Here is a 25,663-nt window from a genome sequence, read left to right as displayed (position 1 = left end):
TATCTGAATGTTTTTGGAAATATTGGTTATTTGAATGTTTTTGGTTTTTTTGAAAAGAAAGCAATTTTTAATTGTTTTTGAATTTTCTTTTTGAATGAAAGTAAACACACTTTTGTACAAACAAAAAGTAAAAGTTTAAGGATGGATGTTATCTAGATTTAACATTCCTAGACGGCCTAGGAAGTATTGAAACTTCATTTCATTGAGAGCCTTAGTGAAGACATCGGTAATTTGATCTTCGGAGTTGATGAAGTGCAATTTGATATGACCCTTTTGAATGTTGTCTTTGATAAAGTGATATCGAATGTCGATGTGCTTTGTCATGGAATGGTGAACGGGATTATGAGAAATGGCAATTGCACTGGTTGAGTCACAAAATATGGGAATTTGTGAGATTTTGAAGCCATAGTCACACAGTTGAGTTTGCATCCATATGAATTGTGAACAACAGTTGGCGGCAACGATGTATTCAGCTTCTGTTGTTGATGTGGATACGTAAGTATGTTTCTTTGAAGTCCAAATCACTAGTCTACCTCCTAGGAATTGACAGCTACCAGATGTACTCTTCCTATCTAGCTTGCATCCTCCGTAGTCTGAGTCGGTGAAAGCGCTCAGCTGAAAATCGGATTTAGCTAGGTACCAAAGGCCAAGTTTAGGTGTGCCTTTAAGGTACTTGAAAATGTGTTTCACTGCAACTACATGGGATTTCATAGGATTTGCTTGGTATCTGGCACATACACATGTAGAAAACATGATGTCAGGTCTGCTGGCAATGATGTATAACATTGATCTAATCATTCCACGATATCTTTTCTGTTCAATGGGTTTTCCATTTAAGTATGCATCAATTTTGTATCCAAAAGCCATTGGGGTCTTTGCGGTATTGGATTTGTACATTGAAAAGCGAGTGAGTAGGTTATTGACATAATTCTCTTGGTTGATGAAAATGCTATCAGTTGACTGTTTGATTTGTAGTCCGAGAAAAGTAGTCATCTCCCCGATCATGCTCATTTCAAATTTGCTTTTCATTAGATCTGCAAACTTAACACTCATAGATTCATCAGTAGAACTGAAAATAATGTCATCAACATATATTTGTACGATTAATAGATGGTTATTAAAGATTTTACGAAAGAGGGTTTGATCGACTGAACCTATTTTAAAACTTGATTCTTCGAGAAAGGTTGACAACGTGGCATACCAGGCTCGAGGTGCTTGTTTCAAGCCATATACAGCTTTCTGCAATTTAAAGTTGTGATCTGGAAATTTGGGATCTTCGAAACCTGGTGGTTGTTGAATGTAAACTTCGCAATCTATCTCTCCGTGTAGGAATGCACATTTAATGTCCATTTGCAATACTTTGAAATTCTTATGTGCAGCATACGCAAGAAAGATGCGAATTGCTTCAACTCTGGAAACTGGAGCATATGTTTCATCGTAGTTCCTTCTTGTTGTGAATATCCTTTGACTACAAGACATGCCTTTTTTTCGAAAAATGATTCCTTGATTGCCATTCTTGTTTCTGTATACCCACCTTAAACTTATAATAATAGCATTGGGTGGAGTAGGAACAAGATTTCATACGTCGTTTCTTTCAGATTCTGCTAGCTCTTCTCCCATAGCTTTTACCCAGACTGGATCTTTGAGAGCAGAATGTATGGTTTTGGGTTCAGTCGTGGATAAGAAGGCTCCAAATAAACATTCATTTGTGGATGCTGCTCTACTCTGAAGGCCTAAGTTGGGATCTCTGATGATTTGGTCTGTAGGATGATTTCTGGTCCACTTTATTAAGCGATTATCTTCCCCTATAATAATTGGAGTTTCAGTATCCCATTGTTCTTCTTTGGGTGTTTCATCTTGGAATAGGTTTGAAGGTTCCCCCATAAATGATGGATCGGGATTGTTTTGGCTATTTGGGGATGGGGTGTTCAAAGGAGGATTTGGTGTTTGTTCCAAAGAGAAAGTATGTGCTGGTGGTTCCCCCTCAAATTGATCTGCATCATTTTGATTTGTTTCGTGGAGTTCCTTCAGCGGGTGTTCCTGTAGGATCAATTGAAATAGTTAGAAATTCAGAATTGTAAGCGGTTTTGGGTTGTTCAAAAATTAAATCAAGATCGATTTCAATGCCTATGTCAGGAGAAGGTGTTTGTTGAATCGGATTTTGAAAAATATTATCAATCATTTTAGAACCAAAATGTTCTTGATCCAATTTCCTGACATAAAATTCATCGAAATGAACATTGATACTTTCTTCAATTACTCTGGTACGTTTGTTCAGTACTCGATAAGCAGCTGAGGAAAACGAAAGTTCAATGAATCTCAAAGAATCTAGGAGTTTCTAAACCAATTAAAACCTAATTAAAAATTTCGTTTTTCATGGTGGAAATTGGTGAATCGTCATTCACCTACTGTGACAACCCGAAGTTTGTTTTGTTATTGTAACCCGTTCCGTCAATAAAATTCGTCGTTTTCGAATTGTTTCCGTTTCGTTTCTAAATTAAGTCATTAATTTAGAGTTTGCTATTATGACTTAATGGGTGTCCAAACACATTAGAAACACATGATAACGCCCCAATTTAGTAATTAGAAAAATTTTAGTTTCGACCGCGTCGGGTTACCACAACTTAATCGGGTGCGACCAAAACCTCGATTAACGTCAGTATCGGGTAGAATTCCACCGTGTCTCAAACTTAATCCATATTTAAATTCCAATTAACTTCATTTTGAAGCTTTTCACCCTCTCTCACTACTCTGTCTCTCTCTACAAGTTCAATCCTTGGTCCAAAATCACTCAATTCAAGCTCCAAATCGTTAAGGTAATTATCCTAACTCATAGATTAACATCCTTACCCTTCAAATTCGTGTTCAAATCATGGAATAGGACCAACATCATGTGTTTACGGCCCTAGAACAGTCTTGGGCCGCAAACACACATAAAAGGGATTTTTGAGCCCCAAAACCCTCCCAAAACACTTTTGGAGCTTGGATATGGCTTAAGGACTTACTTGAATGGACTACGAACACCAAAAACTCAACATTTAGGGGGTAAATATGAGTTTACGGCCCAAGAACATGCTTGGACCATAAACACCATTTCATGGGCAGTAAACACATTTTAAGGTGTTAAGATGCCCCTTAAACACCTCCTAAGCCTTGGAATAAAGTCTAGAAACAACCACAAACGAGTTAGGGGCCTTAAACTTGATAGAAACCCCCCAAGGAAAGGTTCCTGGGCCGTAAAATCCTATAACTTAGTCAAATGATGCCCTCATTTCATTCCATGGCTTGAAAAATGAGTTTGAATCACATATGATTAATCTAGGACCACCAAAACATGAAAGGAAAGAGTATATAGGAGCTTATGGCCATAAACTCCATTTGATGGTCCTTTGGTGGTTTAATTCTTTTCTATGCCCTAGATTTCATCCTAGCCAAATTCCCTAAGTGATGTGTGACCTTTGAACACCCTAGAACACATCACCCATGAGTTTACGGCCATGAAATCATGGGGACACGGTCTTTGGGCCGAAAACTCCCTTAGGAATTTACTCTTGAAAAGCAAACTCCATATCTATGCCCTACGCGTCCATAAATGCCACCCGGGTCACTCCAAACACTTGATTTGACGTGTTTTCGCGTCTTGGAGTGTATATTCATATCTAATTAGTGGTTTAAAGTCTAATTAGATACAATTGTGTATCATTTCATATTACATAGGAACCTCACGCGTTCTCAAGCCCCGAACTAACACTTAGCATCCAAACCGACACGTTTTCCCGTCTGGTGAGTTCATACCGCTACACTTTTTCCGTGTTTTCAATGTTTTTCAGGGGGGGGGGGAATACAAGCAAAGTACAAGGAATTATTGTACTCAAAACTTATTATTTCATGTATTATATTTCATATTTTGTATGCTTTTAACACTGGAAATCGTAACAAACAAGCGTTTAACTTGCAGAACTTGTTATCATATTGTTTGTGAAACTCATTATAAAATTTTATGTTTTATATTTCACAAATGATTTTCCACATTATAACTGTTAAAAGCATTGACCTTAGAACTTAGAATCTTGATACGTCCTTGGTAACACTCCCCCGAGATTCGAGAGTGAAGGACATGTCCTTGATAACACTCCCCTGGATACGAGAGTGAAGGACCAATAAACATAGTTATTTCTGTATTATCACTTTTAAAATGTCCTTGGTAACACTCCCCCTAGATACAAGAGTGAAGGACTACTTTTATAATTCATTAATCTTATGATTGGAGACACGTCCTTGGTAACACTCCCCCGAGATATGAAAGTGTAGGACTACCCCTGTAACCAGAATCTCCTGGAGGGAGAGCGTGACTTGAGTGTATAGATCTATATGGTATTGACTATCCCACACCTGGCTACTAGCTACAGCCGAACTGAAAGGTTCAAGGGTGACAAAAGTCATAAAATGATACGGCCCCAGTTCCGAGCCTTATCTAGTCATTAGTATGGTTATAGAACTCGCAATCTAGATTATGAAAACTTCATTACTTACTTATTAGTTTTATATACGTGTTAAAACTAATGTACTTTACAAGGATAACTAGATTTTCAGAACACACCCTTTTAACATTGCATGTATAGCAGATACTTGTACTTTTCATTACGGATCGGTAACCAATTTTATAAAAATAATGATTTTTCTGGGCTAACTGAACTGTTCATAATCAAACTTGTGTAACAAACAGATAATTAAACTTTACTTTTAAGAAAATATGGGATTTTCTTGGCCAACAACATTTTCAGAAAACTAAAGGAAACTTGTTCATTTTCAGAAAACAAACCGCTTATGAACTCACCAGCTTTATGCTGATTTTCAAACTGCTTGTATTCTCAGGTCGACATTAGACAGGTACCCGCGATCTTTTTGCAGAAGACGGAGCCCGTAGAAGACATGTCTTTACTTTTGTTCATATATACATATGAATAACACTTATAACACTTTACTTTCAACAAATGTAAATTTTCATATGTAATGTAATGGTTGTTTACTTTACTTATTATGTACATTGGTTGTGATACTTAACATGACGTCACCTCCGCCCCGGAACGATTCCGCTTTCGGTTTCGGGGTGTGACAGATTGGTATCAGAGCCCTTGTTTATAGTGAACTAAGTATACCAAACCTTACATGGTATAAGACTATAAACACTAAGGGGCCTAAGTGCTCTGAACTAAAATTATACTTCAAAATATAAGTATTTTCAATACATACAAGTATACCTAACCGATGGAATCCGTAACTACAAGTAGAACAAAACATAAGTAAATGGGTGTTGTACGCTGCGGTTAAACCTGGGCAGTTATGTAGTCGTGTCTAGGGTCAATATAGCCTGATCAACTATATTCATTTGAGACACGACCAACATGTGCTTGGGAGTGACTGTGGTGTTAGCATGCCTAAAACTTACCAAATACCCAAACAACGAGCCATCTTCGCAGCGAATCATGAAATACTATGGGAGTATTTCTTGAGCCAGCTTCGTTATGAAAATCCTCATTCCAGCATTGCTCCTTAATCATTCTTTTAGCGGCAATTTATCTGCTTTGATGACTCTTTCCTGCTTTATCGCTTAATAGAAATCTATATCTGTCATATCCCTTGATTCAATTCAGAGGACTTACCATCCACTCTTTCCTAATATTTTTAGATCAAGATGCCTCCAACAAAGAGACCCAGCTCAAAGAACAACAACCCTCCGCCACCACCTCCTCCTCAATTTGATCCTGTGATGTTCCAGGCAACTGTTACTGCCGCAGTAGCAGCCGCCATGTCTCAAATAAACCTCGGTGGTCCATGAGGTGGTACCCAATCTCAAAACCAGGAAAGTAGTCAGGGACACCAGAAGGAGTGTTCCTACAAAGATTTCATGCACGCAAAACCTACATCCTTCGATGGCACTGGAGGTGTTATCGCCCTAACTCGATGGTTCAAGAAAATCGAATCTATCTTCGAAATCTGTGCCTGCTCTGAATCCGATAAGGTGAAGTTCGCCGTCTGCATCTTCACCGATAAATCCCTGACTTGGTGGCATGGCCAAGTCAAATCTCTAACCTTACCTATAGCTAATGCTATGGGTTGGGAGGCCATGAAGGAACTTCTGCTAGCTGATTACTGCCCTCGGGGAGAAATGCAGAATTTAGAGCACGAACTCTGGAACTTAAAGATGAAAGGTTCTGACATCGCCGCGTACACTTCCAGATTCGATGACCTAGCGCTTCTCTGTCCGGGGATGATTACTCCAGAAAGCAAAAAGATTGAGAGATTCATCTGGGGGTTGACCCAGCCGACCAAAGGGAATGTCTTGGCTGCAAAGCCAGACACCTACGACAGCGTCAAATGTCTAGCGCTAACTTTGATTGACCACAACGATGAACATGAGGAAGCAGCCACCACTCCTGAGCCGACTAAGAGGAGTGGTGAGAAAAGAAAATTTTGGAAGAAGAAGAAGAGTCAACCTTCTCAGGAATCCTCAAAGAAGCAGCAAACTGTAGCAGTCCACGCTGCTACTGTCCCTGCTGTTGCTTCTGCCGTCGGATTCACAGCTCAAACACCTACCAGTAGGTATGCTGGTACTCTTCCCCTGTGCAACAAATGCAACTATCATCACCTCACTTCCAGCCCATTTTAGGAGGTGCTCTACAAAAATTGTGGCAAGAAGGGACACCTTACTCGAAACTGCAAGTCGCCAGCCCAATCAACTAATCAAGCTTCCGGAGCAGGTGTCGGTCAAGCCTGCTACGACTGTGGGGAAGTCGGACATTTCAAGAGGAACCGCCCCAAGGCGACAACAGCTGGCAAAGCCAGGAGAGTCCTAGCTATGGGATGAGAGGAAGCGGTCGCCGATCCCACCGTTGTCTCGGGTACGTTCCTTCTCGACAACTCTTATGCTAGTATCCTTTTCGATTCGGGTGCCGAAAGAAGTTTTGTTAGCCATTCATTCAAACATAACCTTAAACATAATTCCCAACCATTAACCGAAACATTTACCGTTGAGATGGCTAACGGTGAGAAAGAAAGCGCTAGCGATGTATTCATAGGTTGTACCCTTACCCTGAACGATCATTCTTTCCCATCGATCTTCTGCTAGTTTCCATAAAAAGCTTTGATGTTATCATTGGCATGGATTGTTTGAGCCCCAATCATGCTGATATCCTTTGTTACGAGAAAGCCATCCATCTCAATCTCCCCTCTAGTCAGACTCTCATGATCTATGGCGATAAGCTTAGATCCAATCTTCGCATCATTTCCTGCATCATAGCTCAAAAGCTTCTGCGAAAGGAGTGCCATGCATTCCTAGCTCATGTAATCAACGAGAAATAGGAAGTAAAAGACCTTGGGAGTATCCCTGAAGTCTGCAACTTTCCTGATGTCTTTCCCGAAGAGCTTCGAGGAATTCCTCCCGAACGTCAGGTCGAGTTTCACATCGACCTAATTCCTGGAGCTACCCCCGTAGCCAAATCTCCGTATCGCTTAGCTCCAGCAGAAATGCAGGAGTTATCCAGCCAACTCAATGAGCCGCTCAACAAAGGGTTCATCAAACCGAGTTCCTCACCCTGGGGAGCCCCGGTATTATTTGTAAAGAAGAAAGATGGATCCTTCCGGATGTGTATCGACTACCGTGAGTTGAACAAGTTGACCGTCAAAAACCGATATCCTCTTCCTCGAATAGATGACCACTTCGATCAACTTCAGGGAGCCAGCTACTTCTCAAAGATAGACCTTTGGTCAGGGTACCATCAGCTACGAGTTCATGAGAGTGATGTTTCCAAAACAGCTTTCAGGACTCAGTATGGACACTACGAGTTCGTAATGATGCCCTTCGGTCTAACCAACGCACCGGCAGTGTTCATGGACCTGATGAACCGAGTGTGTCGTCCTTTTCTGGACAAGTTCGTCATCGTGTTCATTGATGACATACTTGTCTACTCCAGAAGCGAAGAAGATCACAAACAACACTTGAGGTAAGTGTTGGAAACCCTTAGATCTGAAAAGTTGTATGCGAAATTCTCCAAGTGTGAATTCTGGATTCGGAAGGTAACTTTCCTTGGTCACGTGATTATCGAGGAAGGAATACACATGGACCCATCCAAGATCAAAGCGATAGAGAACTGGTCGGCACTGAAGACACCCACAGAAATCCGTCAATTCTTGGGTCTCGCTGGCTATTATCGAAGATTCATCCAGAATTTTTCCAGAATCACCAAACCTCTAACTACTCTGACACAGAAAGGCGTACCCTTTTGTTGGAGTGAAAATCAAGAAACTGCGTTCCAAACGTTAAAGCAAGCTTTGTGCAGCGCACCTATCCTATCCTTGTTTGAAGGGACGGAGGAATTCGTTGTTTATTGTGATGCGTCTAATCAGGGCTTAGGCTGTGTGCTTATGCAAAGGGGAAAAGTAATTACTTATGCCTCGAGACAACTGAAGGCACATGAGGTCAACTATACCACCCATGACCTGTAGTTAGGAGCTGTAGTCTTTGCACTGAAGATTTGGAGACATTATCTCTACGGAACCAAGTGTACGATCTTTACTGACCATAAGAGCCTGCAACACATCTTCGATCAGAAAGACTTAAACATGAGGCAAAACCGATGGGTAGAGCTACTCAGTGACTATGAGTGCGAGATCCGCTACCATCCCAGGAAGGCCAATGTGGTGGCAGATGCCCTTAGCCGAAAGGAAAGTTCGAGCCGTAAGGTGAAGACGCTGACAATGACTATCCATTCCCACCTATCCGTGCAAATCCGAGAAGCCCTGTTCGAAGCCCTCAAACCAGAGAATGTGTCGAACGAAGCCTTGAGGGGAATGGATAAGAAACTCGAGATCAGAGGTGACGAAGTTTATTGTTTCACGGACCGAATATGGACTCCAAAGTTTGGAGGATTCATGGAAGTTGTTATGGAGGAAGCACACAAGACTAAATACTCCGTTCACCCAGGTTCGGATAAGATGTACATGGATCTCAAGAAACAATACTGGTGGCCAAACAAGAAAGCCGAGATCGCTACATTCGTGGGCAAGTGCCTGACTTGCGCCAAGGTGAAAGGCGAGTATCAGAAACCCTCGGGTCTGCTCCAGCAACCCGATATACCGAAGTGGAAATGGGAGATGATAACCATGGATTTCATCACCAAGTTGCCCAAATGTCCGAGTGGGTACGATACCATTTGGGTAATTGTTGATCGTTTGACAAAATCCGCTCACTTCATTCCGATCAAAGAATCACTTAAGATGGAAAGACTCACGCGAATCTACATCCAAGAAGTAGTCCGACTGCACAGTGTACCTACATCCATTATCTCTGATCGAGATAGCAGGTTTACCTCCAGATTTTGGCAGTCTCTTCAGAAGGCTCTTGGAACTAAACTAGACATGAGCACGACTTATCATCCTCAGACCGATGGAAAGAGTGAGAGAACTATCCAAACCCTGGAAGACATGCTTAGAGCATGTGTCATCGATTTTGGAAAGTCGTGGGACACACATTTGCCCTTGATCGAGTTCTCGTATAACAACAGTTACCACACCAGCATCAAGGCTGCCCCGTTCGAAGCCCTCTACGGTCGCAAGTGCAGATCCCCTCTATGCTGGGCCGAGGTAGGAGACACGCAACTAGCTAAGAGTCAAGTCCCCAACAGTGCTCTCACTGGTCCTAAAATCATCCGTGAAACCACCGAGAAAATCATCCAGATCCGAGAACGACTGAAAGCTTCACGAGATCGACATAAGAGTTACGCCGATATACGACGGAAACCTCTAGAGTTCCAAGTTGGAGACCGTGTCCTGTTGAAGGTCTCGCCCTGGAAAGGCATGGTACACTTTGGAAAGCGTGGAAAACTTAACCCGAGGTACATCGGACCTTTCGAGATCCTCGCCAGGATCGGTCCTGTAGCCTATAAACTTCGATTACCCCATGAGCTTAGTAACATCCATCCTGTCTTCCACGTCTCGAACCTTAAAAAGTGTTTATCCGATGAAACCCTCGTGATCCTTCTGGACGAGATCGAGATCAACGAAAACCTGAACTTCATGGAGGAACCAATCGAAATCATGGATCGAGACATCAAACGTACGAAACAAAGCCGCATCCTGATAGTGAAGGTTCGCTGGAATGCCAAGCGAGGACCTGAATTCACTTGGGAGCACGAAGACTCGATGAAACAGAAGTATCTGCATCTCTTTCCAAATCCTTGATTTGTATCTTAATTTTAAATTTCGGGACGAAATTCCCTCTAACGGGGGGATAATGTGACAACCCGATGTTCGTTCCATCATTGTAACCTGTTCCGTCAATAAAATTCGTCGTTTTAGAATTGTTTCCGTTTCGTTTCTAAATTAAGTCATTAATTTAGAGTTTGCTATTATGACTTAATGGGTGTCCAAACACATTAGAAACACATGAAAATGCCCCAATTTAGTAATCGGAAAAATTTTAGTTTCGACCGCGTCGGGTTACGACAACTTAATCTGGTGCGACCAAAAACCTCGTTTAACGTCAGTATCAGGTAGAATTCCACCGTGTCTCAAACTTAATCCATATTTAAAGTCCAAATAACTTCATTTTGAAGCTTTTCACCCTCTCTCACTACTCTGTCTCTCTCTACAAGTTCAATCCTTGGTCCAAAATCACTCAATTCAAGCTCCAAATCATTAAGGTAATTATCATAACTCATAGATTAACATCCTTACCCTTCAAATTCGTTTTCAAATCATGGAATAGGACCAACATCATGTGTTTACGGCCCTAGAACAGTCTTGGGCCGCAAACACACATAAAAGGGATTTTTGAGCCCCAAAACCCTCCCAAAACACTTTTGGAGCTTGGATATGGCTTAAGGACTTATTTGAATGGACTAGGAACACCACAAACTCAACATTTAGGGGGTAAATATGAGTTTACGGCCCAAGAACATGCTTGGACCATAAACACCATTTCATTGGCAGTAAACACATTTTAAGGTGTTAAGATGCCCCTTAAACACCTCCTAAGCCTTGGAATAAAGTCTAGAACCAACCACAAACGAGTTAGGGGCCTTAAACTTGATAGAAACCACCCACATAGGAGCTTACAGCCGTAAACCCCCCAAGGAAAGGTTCCTGGGCCGTAAACTCCTATAACTTAGTCAAATGATGCCCTAATTTCATTCCATGGCTTTAAAAATGAGTTTGAATCACATATGATTAATCTAGGACCACCAAAACATGAAAGGAAAGAGTATATAGGAGATTACAGCCGTAAAATCCTATTTTACTGTCGTAAACTACATTTGATGGTCCTTTGGTGGTTTAATCCTTTTCTATGCCCTAGATTTGATCCTAGCCAAATTACCTAAGTGATGTGTGACCTTTGAACACCCTAGAACACATCACCCATGAGTTTACAGCTGTGAACTCATGGGGGCATGGTTTTAGGGCTGAAAACTCCCTTAGGAGTTTACTCTTGAAGAGCAAACTTCATATCTATGCCTTACGCGTCCATAAATGCCACCCGGGTCACTCCAAACACTTGATTTGAAGTGTTTTCGCGTCTTGGAGTGTATATTCATATCTAATTAGTGGTTCAATGTCTAATTAGATACAATTGTGTATCATTTCATATTACATAGGAACCTCACGCGTTCTCAAGCCCCGAACTAACACTTAGCATCCAAACCGACACGTTTTCCCGTCTGGTGAGTTCATACTGCTACACTTTTTCCGTGTTTTCAATGTTTTTCAGAGGGGGGGGGGGGATACAAGCAAAGTACAAGGAATTCTTGTACTCAAAACTTATTATTTCATGTATTATGTTTCATATTTTGTATGCTTTTAACACTGGAAATCGTAACAAACAAGCGTTTAACTTGCAGAACTTGTTATCATACTGTTTGTGAAACTCATTATAAAATTTTATGTTTTATATTTCACAAATGATTTTCCACATTATAACTGTTAAAAGCATTGACCTTAGAACTTAGAATCTTGATACGTCCTTGGTAACACTCCCCCGAGATTCGAGAGTGAAGGACACGTCCTTGATAACACTCCCCTGGATACGAGAGTGAAGGACCAATAAACATAGTTATTTCTGTATTATCACTTTTAAAATGTCCTTGGTAACACTCCCCCTAGATACAAGAGTGAAGGACTACTTTTATAATTCATTAATCTTATGATTGGAGACACGTCCTTGGTAACACTCCCCCGAGATATGAGAGTGTAGGACTACCCCTCTAACCAGAATCTCCTGGAGGGAGAGCGTGACTTGAGTGTATAGATCTATATGGAATTGACTATCCCACACCTGGCTACTAGCTACAGCCGAACTGAAAGGTTCAAGGATGACAAAAGTCATAAAATGATACGGCCCCAGTTCCGAGCCTTATCTAGTCTTTAGTATGGTTATAGAACTCGCAATCTAGATTATGAAAACTTCATTACTTACTTATTAGTTTTATATACGTGTTAAAACTAATGTACTTTACAAGGATAACTAGATTTTCAGAACACACCCTTTTAACATTGCATGTATAGCAGATACTTGTACTTTTCATTACGGATCGGTAACCAATTTTATAAAAATAATGATTTTTCTGGGCTAACTGAACTGTTCATAATCAAACTTGTGTAACAAACAGATAATTAAACTTTACTTTTAAGAAAATATGGGATTTTCTTGGCCAACAACATTTTCAGAAAACCAAAGGAATCTTTGTGGGAGAGTCATCTTTGATACTACATTTGGGTGTTTTATTAAGGACTATCTCTAAATTATAAAATATTGTGTTGGGTCCTAGCCTTAATACTACATTTGGGTGTTTTATTAAGGACTATCTCTAAATCTAATCTAATCTATTCCCTCTTCTTTTCAGTTGTCTTCCAATAACAATGCTTCTGGCTCTAACCCTACTAGCTCCTTCTCTCTCATGAATCTTTGCGGGAGAGTCATCTTTGATGGATCGAAATTTACTGATTGGATCAGAAACATCAGGATGGTCACTCGGTATGAGAACAAAGAATATGTTCTCGACAAGGAGCTAAAGGTACCCGAGCCAACTGCTACTCCTGAAGAGCTTGCTGAATATGAGGTACATGAAAGAGATGCTACAAAAGTGGCATGCATCATGATGGCTACCATGACAGTCGAGCTCCAAAAGTCCTATGAGGACTATTATCCTTTTGAGATGCACCAGGACTTGATGGACCGTTACCATCAATGTGCTCGTCAAGAGCGATATGAAATAATCTCCTCCATGATAACAACCCGAATGAAGGATGGTGAACCCATCACGGCCCACATGCAGAAAATGCAAAGGTATGTGGATCGTTTACTGAAGCTGAATGTGAACTTCCCGGAGGAGTTAGCAATAGACATCATTTTGCACTCCTTAACATCGTGTTATGATCAATTTCGCATGACATATCACATGAGCAAGGAAGAAGTCACCCTCAGCAAACTTCAAGGACTCTGGAAGACCGCCGAAAGTGGTCTAAAGGGTAAGTCGGTTGTTACTACTCCTACTCCTATTCCAACTGCGGCCAATGTCTTGGAAATCGGGCATGGCAAAGGGAAGAAGAGAAAGAACCCTTCTAAGGGTACCAAGGGTAAGACCCTTGAAGGCTCCTCTTCAAGCAAAACCAAGAAATGTTTTGTCACTCCTTCTGCTAACCCTAATGACGCTGAATGCTTCTATTGCCATGAAAAGTCGCACTGGAAGCGAAACTGCCCAAAGTACCAGAAAGATTTGAAGGATGGAAAAGTAAAACCCAACCATGCAGGTATATACACTATATTTTCTAATAACTCACCTCATTCTAAGTCTTGGGTCCTTAACACAGGTTGTGGTATTCACATATGTTGTAATTTGCAGGGACTAAGAAGAAGTGAGAATGTGGAGCAGGGAAAGATAAACTTGATCATGGGAAATAGGAAAGCTTCACCTGTCACCAAGATAGGAGTTTATTCCTTAGTGCTAAATAGTGGGTTTACATTAGATTTGAATAAGTGTTATTATTGGCCAGAATTGGCAAGAAATGTTATTTCCTTTCATGCATTGTATAAACATGGTTTTACCTTTTATTTTGATAATAATAATGGTAGTATTGATGCTTTCTTTAATAATGTTCTTTATTTTAAAGCATTACCTTGTGAGTATGAAACTGTATCTGTTGTAGATAATCTAGGAAATAATGTATTATGTATTGAGTCTTCCACTAGCTTAGATAAAGCATCTTTATGGCATTGTCGTCTTGGACATGTAAGCAAGAAACGCGTAGGCCAACTCCAAAAGGATGGAGTCTTGGAGTTATTTGACCTAAAGTCAGATGATAGTTGTGAATCTTGTTTGCTTGGTAAAATGACAAAGTCACCTTTTACTGGCACCTGTGCTAGGGGTGAAGGTTTGTTGGACCTCATACACACGGAAGTGTGTGGACCCTTCAGAACCACCATAAGAGATGCTAATCGGTTCTATGTGACTTTTACTAATGATTTTAGTAGATATCGATATGTCTACCTAATCAAGCATAAGTTAGAAACCTTTGAGAAATTCAAAGAGTTTAAGCAAGAAGTGGAGAATCAGTTGGGCAGGAACATTAAGATGCATCGATCCGATCGTGCTGGTGAGTATCTTAGTACTGAGTTCCTTGACTATCTTAAGGAATGTGGGATTATCTCACAATTGACACCTCCTAGGACACCATAGTTGAATGGTGTAGCTGAGAGGCGCAATCGGACCTTGTTGGACATGGTTCATTCCATGATGAGTCGAGCTTCGCTACCAATCTCATTTTGGGGGTATGCCTTAGAAACTGCCGTCCATATCCTTAATCTAGTCCCTACAAAGAAGGTTGCCAAAACACCTCACGAGATGTGGACTGGAAAAGTTCCCAATCTAGACCACGTCAAGATTTAGGGTTGTGAGGCTTCGTGAGATGTGAGACTCACGATAAGCTCGAACCCCGAAGCGAAAGGTGTATTTTCATCGGCTATCCACAGAAATCCTTTGGCTTCATCTTCTACAGACCCAGTGATAATGTGGTCTTTGTAGCAAGAAGAGGATTCTTTCGAGAGAGAGAATTCATGAGCCAAGGAGATAGTGGGAGGCAAATTAACATTGAGGAAATTCAAGAGTCAAGTGGTGAAGGAACCTCAAACCCTAGCCCTCAACCTGAGGAGGAAACTCCTGTTGAGCCGACTGAAGAATCTATACGTCTGAGGCGTTCCACCAGAGTTAGGAATGCACCTGAGCATTATTATGGTTTTCATATTACTGTAGAAGGTAAGACACTTATCAGTGATAACACACTGGTTAATATGGATGAGCCTAACAGCTACACGGAAGCCATGGCAGGCCCTGAGGCTGCTAAATGGAAAGAGGCTATGGATAGCGAGATACAGTCCATGTATGACAATCAAGTTTGGAACTTGGTTGACAATGTACCTGATCGTAAGATAGTTGGGTGCAAATGGATCTTCAAGAAGAAGACCGACATGGATGGTAATGTACACACTTATAAGGCACGACTGCTTGCAAAGGGTTATTCGCAAACTTCGGGAGTTGATTATGATGCGACCTTTTCACCAGTGGCCAAGATTAAGTCTATTAGGGTTCTGTTAGCCATTGCTGCATTTCATGACTATGAAATATGGCAAATGGATGTCAAAACCGCTTTCCTTAATGGAAAGTTGGCTGAAGATGTTTACATGGTTCAGCCAGAGGGTTTTGTCTGTACAGAGTACCCCAATAGAGTGTGTAAACTCGAGAAATCCATTTAGGGATTGAAACAGGCACCTCGCAGATGGAATCTTTGCTTCGATGAGAAAGTCAAAGAGTTTGGCTTTTCAAGGAGTGAAGATGAATCTTGTGTCTATATCGAAGCTAGTGGGAGCATAGTCAGCTTTTTGGTACTGTATGTGGATGACATACTACTCATAGGAAATGACATCCCAACCCTGCAGGAAGTAAAGTCCTGGCTTGGGAAGTGTTTCGCTATGAAGGACCTTGGTGAAGCTACATATATCCTAGGGATAAGGATTTTGAGAAACAGGAGTAAAAGACTAATTGGACTTAGTCAAAGCACCTATGTGGACAAAGTGTTGAAAAGATTCAACATGCATAACTCCAAGAAAGGTGAGTTACCCATTCAGAGTAACACCAGATTGAGTAAGACACAAAGCCCTAGTATAGAGGCTGAGATAGCAAAAATGAGTCAAATACCTTATGCTTCAGCTGTAGGATCGATCATGTATGCTATGACATGTACTCGACCTGATGTAGCCTTTGCTTTGAGCATGGTTAGCAGGTATCAGGGGAACCCTGGAAAGGTATACTGGACTGCGGTAAAGAATATCCTCAAGTACCTGTGAAGGAATAAGGATTGGGTCCTTACCCTTGGTGGGAGTGATGACTTGAGAGTTGTAGGGTACAGTGATGCTAGCTTTCAGACTGACAGGGATAATTTCTGCTCTCAGTCGGGCTGGGTCTTTACCCTAAACAGAGGGGCAATTACTTGGAAAAGTTCCAAGCAGGAGACAGTGGCTGATTCCACTTTTGAATCAGAGTATATAGCAGCAAGCGCAACATCAAAGGAGGCTATATGGCTAAAAAACTTCATCGGAGACCTTGGAGTTGTACCAGCTATAAAGGAGCCAATGGAGATTCTCTGTGACAACAATAGTGTAGTTGCCTTAGCCAAGGAACCAAGAGATCATGGGAGATCCAGGCACATTGACAGAAAATATCACTTCATTAGACATCGAATAGAAGAAGGAATCCTCATGGCAAAGAGGGTATCATCGGATGAGAACCCAGCAAATCCCCTCACGAAGGGACTGACTCGGGCTGAGCATCTCCAGCATGCTCGGAGCATAGGGCTGAAGGATGATATTAGTTTTAGTAGTTAGATAATCTTGAAATTTGTAAAATGTAATTGACATTTGATGATAAATAAAAGCTGTTATTTATGAGTAAAGTGTTGTTATCACTTGTTAATCGTTTACTATTATTTCTTTTTGCATGTTTTGACTTCCAGAATAATTATGTTATGGTTTATATCATATTATTCAAACTCTCCACAGTCGATCATATGTTGGAAGTAGATATGAATCAAGACTGTCATGGGTTAGCTTGTAGAGGTCTAAGATGTTAGACAAAGCGGGGCTACAACACTCATGAGTGCTCATAAGTTCTGAGTATTGGATTCAACCCACGCTCACTAGTATCACTTCATGGAATTTATCTCGAGAGATCGTGAGACGGAAATATCATATAAGTCTTCAAACCTAGAGATATGATTTGTTGCCTATGAGTTGGTTATGCATTGATTGTACGGAAACGCATTGGTAACTTGATGTTATAAAACGTACATTTGTGTGTAATTCAACAAGTAGTAGAGCAAGCATATGAGTCGAAGTTTATCTGTTCCTTCTAGGATTAGAAGCGATATTTGGGCCCCTCGATGATTTTTTTTGACCTATGTATCGGGCCCGGTCAAAACTAAATTGATGTGTTCAGTTAAGTTCTATGTCAAAAAAATCGGAAATCGGGAAACAAATGTTGGACAATAAGCAAGACCATGTTCCATGTATTTGTCCGGCTGATATCTAGAACATAGGATTATATGATCACTTATCTAAAATGGCGCGTTCTAGTTCAACAGAGTTTAAAGAGCTACGATTGCTGATCGGTTCCTGAAGTCATACTTGCAACTATAGTTATTAGACTTATCCAAGAGGGAGACTGTTGGATATAGTGTCTAAGTCCATAACTATATTTGGTATGTACTTGACCCGACCCGACATGGTCCATTTGGGTTGCACTTCATCCGAACACTTTATGGATAATCTTTTGAGAATAGTATAAGTTATGATTTATTAATATATTATAAGTTCTAATATATTAATATAAAATCATATTATTTAATTAGTATTGATCTATAATTAATCTAGGATTAATTTAGAGATCAAAAGTATTACGAATTAAATATGGGCTATTATATTTATATATTGTGGGCTAATGCTTATTAGGAATGGGCTAGGCTTGCTTGGAAAGTCCATGGATACTCCATGGAGCTTTAACCCTTGGATCTCATGGAAATGAAGAGACATGGGTATTAGGGTTTACATGGATGTAACCCTAATCCACCACACTATATAAAGGAGGCTTTGGTTCTTGAAATCACACTAGTTGTGGTGACTAAAGTAAGAGGGCTGATTTCAAGATAGTTGTGACTATTCTCTCAAGGTTCAAAAGTTTGTGGTGATTTGTGATTTCTATTTGAGGCATCCACACTATTGGTGCTAGGCTCTAAAACTCCAAGCAATCAACTACAACTACAAGGTAAGTAATTCTACTAGCTTTATTTGATTCAAGTTCCCCATGCCATGCTAGATAGGATAAGAACCTTGGAAAATAATTATTTGCATGTATCTTAGTCAAACATAGATCCAAGGTTTCTAGGGTTTCATGTACACCATAGGAGTGTTAGAATGCTCAAAACCCATCAACCTCTGGAAAGGCAGCTCGAGTTTCAGATCGACTTGGTGCCTGGTACGGCCCCTGTCGCCAAGGCGCCATACCGGTTGGCACCGCCAGAGATAAAAGAGTTTTCATCACAGCTGTAGGAACTGTTGGCCAAGCAGTTCATTAGACCTAGCAGTTCTGCATAGGGAGCACCGATCCTCTTCGTCAGGAAGAAGGACGGTTCGCACAGGATGTGCATTGATTATAGGGAGTTGAACAAGTTGACGGTGAAGAACCTTTATCCTCTCTCGAGGATAGATGACCTCTTTGATCAGTTGTAGGGTGCATCTTGTTTCTCAAAGATTGATTTGAGGTTGGGATATCAGCAGGTCTGGGTCAGATAGGAGGACGTGGAGAAGACCGCGTTTCGGACTCATTATGGTCATCACGAGTTTGTGGTGATGCCATTTGGTCTCACCAACGCGTCGGCAGTATTCATGGACCTAATGAACTGGGTCTGCAGATCGATGCTTGATCGCTCAGTCATCGTGTTTCTTGATGATATCTTGGTATATTCCAAGACTCGAGAGCAGCACGAGGAGGACCTCAGGGAGTTATTGGGAGTTCTGAGACAAGAACGGTTGTATGCTAAGTTCCCGAAGTGCGAGTTTTGGTTGCGAGAGGTCCAGTTCGTAGGACATCTCGTTAATAAGGAGGGGATTTTGGTCGACCCGACCAAGATTGATGCAGTCATGCAAAGGGAGGTACCGAGATATCCCTCAGATATCAGGAGTTTCCTGGGTTTAGCCGGGTAGTACTGGAGATGTATTCAAGACTTCTCCAAGATTACGGTACCCCTCAATCGTCTCATGAGGAATGGGGTGGATTTCCGGTGGGCCCCTAAGCAATAGAGGGTGTTTGAGACCCTCCGCAAGTGTTTATGTGAGGCTCCAGTCTTGACACTCCCGGAGGGAGTTGAGGATTTTGATGTATTCTTTGATGCATCCATCACAGGTTTGCGGGTGGCCCTCATGCATAGAGGTCGAGTGATAGCTTATGCCTCGCGGCAGCTGAAGCCGTACGAGACGAGATATCCTACACATAATTTAAAGCTGGGTCCAGCGGTGTTCGCTCTCAAGATATGGAGACATTACCTATATGGCATCCGTTATACCATATACACGGATCACAAGAGCTTGAGAAACATCATGGATCAGCCGAACCTGAACATGAGGCAACACAGGTGGCTGGATGTAGTCAAGGACTACGATTGTGAGATCCTTTACCACACTAGTAAAGCGAATGTGGTTGCAGACACTTTGAGCCGCAAGTTAGCTGGGTCTTCCATCCCAGCGATATGTATGAGGATAGTAGTGGATTCCCCGCTTGTGAGTTTGATCAGAGATGCCCAGGTGGAGGGAATGTGACCGGAGAACTGGAAGTTAGAAAGGATCAAGGGTGAGAGCACCCGATTTGAGTAGGACAGTCGGGGATTATTGACCCGATGCGGTCGAGTTTGGGTTACAATGTATGGTGGGGTCAGACAGACAGTCATGGAGGAGGCTCATAAGTCTCACTTCTCTATTCACCCGGGGGCGACCAAGATGTACCGAGACCTGAGTCTGAGTTACTGGTGGCTATGTATGAAGCGAGAAATCGCTTTGTATGCCGAGAGGTGCTTGACCTGTAGGATGGTCAAGGCCGAGCATCAGAGACCCCATGGTATGATGCAGCCTTTAGAGATTCCCATGTGCAAATGGGAGCAGATCACGATGCACTTCATTACCAAGCAGCCGAGGACGGCGAAAGGGTTTGATGCCATATGGGTTATCATAGATCGATTCACCAAGAGTGCCCATTCCTTGGCTATATGAGAGAGTTCTTTGGCCGACTTGTATGTTCACAAGGTCGTCTCTCGCCATGGGGTTCCGGTTTCCATTATTTACGGCCGAGATTTTAGATTTACCTCCCATTTCTGGCAGAAGTTCCACGAGGAATTGTGCACACAATTGCATTTTAGTACAACATTTCATCCACAGATCGAAGGTCAAAGTGAGCGGACCATCCAGACCCTCGAGGATATGTTGAGGACGTATGTCATTGACTTTGGTGGGAGCTACGATTCCCACCTTCCCCTTACGGAGTTCGCCTAGAACAACAACTATCATTCCAGCATTGGTGCCCCGCCTTTCGAACTGTTGTATGGGCGGAGATGTCGCACCCCAGTTTGTTGGGGTGAGGTCGGACACAGGGTGATAGGGCGGAGGGAGGTAGTTTTGCAAACTACTGAAAAGATCCAACAGATCAGGCTGCGATTGCAGACTGCCCAAAGTCGGCAGAAGAGTTACGCCGAAAGACGTTGATCCGAGTTAGAGTTTCAGGTGGGTGATATGGTACTCCTGAAGGTCTCACCCTAGAAGGGTGTGATCCGCTTCAGGAAGAGGGGAAATTGGGTCCTCGTTACATTGGACCGTTCAGGATCATTGCCAGGGTCGACAAGGTGGCATATAGGCTAGAGCTACCGGAGGAGCTTAGTTGGGTACAAAACATTTTCCACGTTTCGTAGTTGCCAATGTGCATCATGGATCAGGAGGCAGTGGTGTCATTGGATGATATACAGGTTGATGAGCGCCTGAATTACGTGGAGAGGCCTGTGGCCATACTGGAAAGGAAGATGAATGTTCTGCAAAAGAAGGAGATACCTTTGGTGAAGTGGTAGTGGGAGCATCGGAGCGGATCCGAGTGGACATGGGAGCCGAAGGCTGAGATGCGGGAGCATTACCCGATGTTGTTTACCTCAGCGGACTTCGAGGACCAAGTCTAGTTCAAGTGTGGGAGAATTGTAACGCCCCGATTCTCAGGTATTGATTTATATAAGAATATTCTTGATTTCAAGGTCTACTCAACGAGTTGGTTGCCCTACTCATCGAGTACCAGTGGGTTGGTCCGCATGTTTTAAGTGACCTACTCACCGAGTCCAAGAAGGGAATCGACGAGTAGGAGCTGGAGGATGAAACCCTAATTTCTGGGGTTTTGCACCCTATTTAAGGATCACTTATCACCCCTTAGCCTCTCTTACTGCCTCCCTCGAGTTCAGAACCCTAAATTGTGCTTTCCCTCTATTTTTGTGTGCTTCTTAGCTTGGAAGAAGACTCTTGGAGTAAAGAGCTTGGAGTTCAAGAAGTTTAGAGCAAAGGGCTGTTGTAGATCCGAATTCTTCTCTATCTTGGCATCGTTTTGGAGGTAACAAGTTGTTACCTTGATTCTCCGTTGACTATATCTCTTCATTTATGGGTTTAGAGCCCTTTTTGGGGTTTTGTGGTGGTTCTCCGATTTGTGTCAAGATCTGAGGTTGCAACCTCAAATCTGGACTCCTTTAGCCCCTCATTGTGATAAAGTTTCATCTTTGTCAAGCTATGACCACCCCCTTACCTTAAGCCACTCCTTGATCTTGTTTTGGGTCATTATCATCTTGCATGCATGTAAAGTTTGCAACTTTATGTGATAAACATGCCCTAGGAGCTTAGATCTACAATATGGAGCCTTTGCATGGCTTAGAAAGCACCTGCATGGATGAAGGATTGCAGGAACTCGGCGAGTCACATAGTCGACTCGGCGAGTCATATGAAGATGGTCCTGAACTCGATGGGTTGGATGAATAACTCGACGAGTCTGATGAAGATTGTCGTGGACTCGGCGAGTCAGTATAGTGACTCGGCGATTCGGGTAGGGTTTTTCGCAACCGTTGGATGTATGTGAACTTGTCGAGTTATAATGGGAAAACTCAACGAGTGGCCAGGAGGTTTCGACCGCAATTAAGAACTCGACGAGTTCCTCTAGTGACTCGGCGAGTGGGTGAGTTATGCACGGAACTAGGCGAGTGTCTAGTTGCACTCGACGAGTTCAGGTTAACATGGACTGTTGACCTTGGAAGTTGACTTTGAATTTGACCATGGGTTGACTTTTGGACTCTTGGGGGCATTTTGGGAACTTATGAACATGTTTGTACGGAGATTATAGGTGGTGGGGTTTTTGGCAGTGATCCGAGAGTTTGAGCTTATCTATCAAGTCGACATTTGTGAGGTTAGTTATCCTCACTATACTCAAGGGTCTAAGGCACCAAGGCCTGGCCTTTGGATTGTTATTTGGTTATGTTATGATTAGTATGATCTGTTAGATTGGTATCCTAGAGGGTAGGATAGTATTATGTGCTATGTGTAATGATCTGTTAGATCAGTTGTTGTCTATAGACTGTTATATGAGTATCTTTTATATGTGCACATGTTTGTTTGGCGGTTCAGGCTTATCTGCTTTGTGCAATAGCCAAGAGACTTGGGCATTCCAACCTATTGGTTGTGGGACGTGAGTATTCCATCCCGAGGATGATTGAACTCATAGTATGTTGGCATTCCAACATGTTGGTTGTGTGGGGTATTCCAACCTGATGGTTGACTGGACCCATAGTATGTTGTTTATGACTCTATGTGTATTGTTGTGAGTATGTGCATTTTGGGGAAACTCACTAACCTTTCGAGCTTAAAGTTTCAGTTTATTGTTTCAGGTACATCAGGGGATCGCGGCAACGAAAAGGCATGATCGTACAACTCTTCACATTTTGTTATGGTTTTTGGGAAAACTCTGATATAGAATATTTTGGAAACAAATTTGTAATAACTATTGGTTTTAAATGTTTTTGAAAATTTTTAATATTGGCTTGAATTTTATGGGAGTTACACCACGTCGCGGTAATCCTCACCACTACATTGTGGCCAGCCGAAATTCTCAAAATGAAGCTATAAAATTAATACGTGGAAAACCGAGTGTTACATGAAACAAACATTCTTGGAATAAGGATTTACAAGGAATGAATGAAATGTCTAATTGAATTTATCCATAGTACATACTCGGATAAAATTTTGAAGCGTTTCAATATGACGAATTTCAAAAAAGGGGATCTCTCCACACATCATATTGTTAAATTGAGTAAGGCTCAATGTCCCAGTAGTGAAAATGAAATAGATATTATGAGTCGAGTTCCATATGTGTCGGCCATTTGATCGATCATGTATGTTATGAACTATACTCATTCGGATGTGTGTTATACATTAAGCATGGTTAGTCGATATCAGGATAATCTTGGCAGATCTCATTGGACAACAGTAAAGAGCGTTGATAAGTATTTGTGGAGAATGAACGAAATGTTGTTAGTTTTCAGTGGAAAATATGATTTAAGAGTGAGTGGCTATAGTGATATCAACTTTCAAATCGACTGAGACAACTTTTGTACTCAATATGGCTGGGTATTTCTACTGAATGGTGGATTGGTAACCTATAATATAGGTTATAAATTGTTGTTCCATGTATATCATGATGAGTAAAGGTTCTAATTATATGGTCAAAGTTTATTCGTTCCTATTTTCTTTAAAGGAAAAGTGATATCTTTGGCCCCCTTATTGATTTGATGTTTACAGTATAGTGTTGGGCTCATCCTGGACTAAAATGATGTGTTCAATTTGTAGCTTAATAAGGTCATCATAAACCGAAAATCTATTAACAAAATGTTGGGCTATGAGATTGATTTGTATTCATGTCTCGTTTCCATATGATATCTTGAAGAGCGAATGGATAGTTGATCACTTATCTTAGGGCCAATATCTAATATGATTTAGAGTTCGACAGTGCCTTTGGAAAGCTCACTTTGTTGTTTATTCAAGGGCCATACTTGAAATTTGTAGCTAATGACTTATCCATGTGGGAGACTATTGGACTAGGTATCTAAGGTCATGACTAAATTGATATAACCTCATGGAATAAAAGGAAAGTCATTTTTCGGTTGCCTCAAGAACTAGAAATAGATGAAAACAATATTAACAGAGTGAGAAAATAATTTGTAAATTTATTATTTGGTTAAAAAATTAATTATAAATAGTTTAGAATTAATCATAATTATTTGGAAATTAATTTTAGATTAGTTGAAGTTAATTCAAGGTGGAAAGTTTAAATTGCATTTGTTCAATAGTTGAACAAAATAGGCAATTGCAGAACCTTCGTGTGCATGATGTTTGAGAGGTTCAAAAATGGTTATGGAAGCCTTCTTTAGCTAATAAGGATAACCAATTTGAATAGTATAAAATGCAAATATTTTATTAGTCAAACTAATTGAATCTAATTCAAGGTGGAAGTGTTAAATTGCATTTTTTTTTCAATAGTTGAACAAATGAGGCAATTCCAAAACCTTCTTAGTGTGGACAATTTTCGAGAGGTTCCAAAAGGGTTCTGGAAGCCTCATTTAGCTAATAAAGATGACCAATTTGAATAGGATAAAATCTGAATATTTTATTATTGAAATTAGGGTTTTTCCTGGTAATCCACCAGCTATAAAAAGGAACCTAACCCTTGACATTTTCTACTCTAACATCTCAAAAAGAAAAATCCAAAAATTCTCTCCTCTTTCCTCTTTCTTTATCGTTTCTAGCATTGTAGGGTTTTGAGTGTCAGCCATTAGATGCATCCACCCTATTGGTGCTACCTTTCTAAAGAAGAATTGAGGATCAAAGAGTGTTATATACGATTATAACACAAAGGTATGCATTCCACTCTTTGTTATTTTCGAGTATACCTAGTTTAGTTTATAGTTTTCATAGTATGTTGTTATTATGAGAAAAGCCATAGATATCTAGGTTGCATGTGCCCCTAATTAGTTTTATGATTCCACTGCATATTTTATTTGTTTTGTATCCTAGAAAACAAATCAAAAATATCATATATTCCATTTTTAAACATCGAAATATCAATGATAATATCTAAAATATCCTCCATCTACAATATAATAATATTCAATAACAACAAAAACTAAGCAATCAATGCATACATTACATTGAGAGGAATGAAGACGAAGCGTTTTGTTTGTTAAGAGAGCGACATTCCAACAATATAAAAGTAGACGTTCCATTATTATAGACGTATGGATAACATGGTTAAATTTTTTTAATTATTATAATAGTTCAAAGATATAAAAAATGATTATAAACTTTTAAAAGCATTGTAAAAAGTATTTTGGGAAAATATGATATTTTATAGATCTATAAAGGGAAAAATGATATTAATTAAGTTAAGCATATACTATATTTTGATGTTTACGAAGGCATATATAAAATTCTCCCTAATAAATATGC

The sequence above is a fragment of the Lactuca serriola genome, chromosome 3 (genome assembly GCF_051521515.1).
Source record: "Lactuca serriola cultivar US96UC23 chromosome 3, Lser_US96UC23_V15, whole genome shotgun sequence".
Taxonomy (NCBI): domain Eukaryota; kingdom Viridiplantae; phylum Streptophyta; class Magnoliopsida; order Asterales; family Asteraceae; genus Lactuca; species Lactuca serriola.
Note: the sequence above shows the minus strand (reverse complement) of the source record.